The 3,052-nt window shown below is 48.6% G+C and overlaps 1 pseudogene; it reads left to right on the forward strand.

The window, feature by feature from the left end:
• The first annotated feature begins 1,509 nt into the window (after positions 1–1,509).
• On the forward strand, positions 1,510–2,768 carry LOC136533834 (uncharacterized; annotated as a pseudogene).
• The last annotated feature ends 284 nt before the right edge of the window (positions 2,769–3,052 follow it).

A 3,052-nucleotide genomic window follows, 5' to 3' on the forward strand; every position in this document is an offset into this window, starting at 1 on the left:
CTATCGTTGATCTCACTATTACCGCATACAGAGACGACCCCTTCGTCCACTACTATAGGAATCAATTTGCGCAGCGTGGCCAAAATGGGCTCCATGGTGGGCACCTCTTTTGCCCGCCACGGTTAACCAGTGGCTGGCCAGCGAGGCTGGCCACCGAGGCGCCCGCCGCGGGAAAAGGGTTTACCGTGGCGGACTAGCTTACTTGCCCGCCGCAGGAAATTGTTATTTACCGCGGCGGGCGGTACGAATCGCCCACCGCAGTTAATACTATTTATCGTGGCGGGCACTTTAAACTGCCCGCCGTGGTAAATAGTTGATTTACCGAGGCGCACGCTTTATCTTGCCCGCTGCGGTAAAGCCTATACAAATACACAGCACCACAACTTCATCTTCTCCACGGGTCTTCCTCTCTCAAACTCATGGGGGGAGGCTTTGCCCTAAAATTTGAGGAAACTTTTGATTTGAGTTGAAGGGCTTGGATTTGAGGGAGGAGGACATCATAAGAGGTCCATAAAGGCTCTCCCTCTCTCCTTCCATCCTCTCTCTCTATTTCCATCACCTAGAGTTCTCTCTACATCTAGATCTAGATCTAGATCTAGATCAATTTTAATGTAAAAAATGATGTCATGTATTTCTTTAACTTTAGATTTATCATAGATGCATGCTTCATCTTTCACATCGTCATTTCCTCTCTTTTTCATGATTTTGGACATAAAAATCATCAATTTCTCCTAATTCTTCTTTATTTAATGTTGATTGTGACGGATAATGTTCGCAGGTATGATGGATAGGTCAGAATGGATGTACCGGATCAATAGAGCGAATGATCTGCGGTACCTCTTTGAATTAAGGAAGTTTATTGCTGCTGGTAAAGCTCACCGTGAGAGACTGAAGCGGATGACAACCATATGTCCATGTTCTCGTTGCAAGAACCTGAAAGCCCATCGAGACAGCGAGGTGCAAACTCATTTGATCATGTATGGTTTCGTCGAGGGCTACACAGTCTGGACATTTCACGGTGAAAGAGTTGGTGCGAGTGGCGATGCATCTGGAGTGAGCCCTTCGACACCGACGGTGACAGCACCACCAATGAATAAAGATCCTTTAGGAGCACCCGGTTCCTCATCATCTTCAACAGCAGCTGCGCCAGCCGATAGTGACAATAGTTATCGTGATTACATCATGGTGGATGATCTAATGCAAGACATGGCCGATGAAGCTGGCGACGGTGGGGATGGTTAGGATACTGTGAGCCAACCCGAGGATGTGCAGCTTGTTGAAGATCTAGTCAAACACTTCGATGAAGATGATGTTGTGTTGGGTTGCCCAAAGTGGTTGGAGAATTTCAGAGAGTTGAAGCAGGCGGCAGTTGATCCTCTCTATAAGGACGGCGGCGATTGTCCGAAGGAGTGCACGGCGCTCTGTTTTAACCTCCATATGTTGATGTTGAAGGCTCTTCATGGTTGGTCTGACAGTAGCTTCAATGAGTTGTTAAGCTACCTTGCCACCATGTACCCAACGGCTAACAATGTGCCCGCCAATACTTATCAGGCCAATAAGCTGATCCGGCCAGTGGCGATGAAGCTTAGAAAGTTTGATGCATGCCCTAACCACTTCATCCTATATCGGGGCAATGAGTATGAGAATTTGACGAGTTGTCCGCACTGCGGCTTTAGTCGATACAAGAAAAATACTGGTTATCGCGTGGATGCAGAAGACAAGGGAGGCTTGCGGGGTGGTCGAAAGAAGAACAAGAAGGGGGCAAAGAAGAGCAGTGCAGCCAAATAGATCTTGGCTCAGCAGGACGATGAAGAAGAGGGTTACACGCATAGGAAAAGTCCAGCACTGTCGGTGTGGTACCTACCCGTGACCGATCGCCTGCGTGCAATATTCGGGAACTCAGACGATGCCAAGCTTATGTCCTAGCATGCATCAGCTGACTGCCTGAAAGACGATGGCAAGCTATGGCACCCATCTGATGGCAAGCAGTGGAAGGATTTTGACGAGGCCTACCTGGAGTTTGGCAAGGAGCCCAAGCATGTTAGGTTCGCACTGAGTACCAATGGGATGAACCCGTTCGGTGAGCTTAGCAGCTCGCACAGCACTTGGCCCATCGTGCTCACCATGTACAACCTACCTCCCCATCTATGTCAGAAGCGTAGGTACCTTATGCTGACCATGCTTATCTCTGGACCAAAGCAGCCCGGCAATGATATAGATGTGTTCCTAGAGCCGTTCATGGAGGAAATAAAGATACTATTTGATGTTGGGGTCCAGATGGTGGATGCATCCCGCAAGGAGAAGTTCACACTAAAAGCAATCATCTTTGTCACCATCACCGATTACCCCAGTCTCTTCTCACTGTCGGGGCAGATCAAAGGGAAGACCGGTTGTGTAATTTGCATCGACGGGACCTGCTACACTTACCTTAAGGGATCCAATAAGATGGTGTACACAAGGCATAGACGGTTCCTCGCCAAAAATCATAGGTATAGAAGAAGTATTATGAACAAATACTTTGACAATCAGGACAAGCCGCAGCGTGATCAACCGACGCAGACTAGTTGGGGGACAAAGGTGTATGAGATGGTCAAGGACATGGATCAGGTGGAGTTTGGAAAGAAGAAGAAGCCACCTGAAGAGAGGCCCAAGCAGACCAGGAAGCGAAAGCGGGACCAGACGGAGGAAGTCCCCGCCGCCGTTCCTTTCAAGAAGAAGTCAATTTTCTTCAAGTACCTGTCGTATTAGAAAACACTGAATACACCCCATGCCATCGACTGTATGCACCTAGAGAAAGATGTCTTCGAAAGCACGATCGGTGTCCTGCTGGACATCAAGGGCAAGACAAAGGATGGTATCAAGTCATGAATGGATCTTGTCAATCTGGGCATCAGGCCGGACCTTCACCCAGGACCGCCTTAGAACGGTAAAGTTGATATCCCGGGTGCGGCCAACAACCTAACGCAAGATGAGAGGACAACTTTTCTTAAGTCGCTTAGGGGTATCAAGGTGCCGACTGGTTTCTCTTCCAACATCAAGAGCCTGGTCTCCA

The sequence above is a fragment of the Miscanthus floridulus genome, unplaced genomic scaffold (assembly GCF_019320115.1).
Source record: "Miscanthus floridulus cultivar M001 unplaced genomic scaffold, ASM1932011v1 os_1248_2, whole genome shotgun sequence".
In the NCBI taxonomy this organism is placed as follows: domain Eukaryota; kingdom Viridiplantae; phylum Streptophyta; class Magnoliopsida; order Poales; family Poaceae; genus Miscanthus; species Miscanthus floridulus.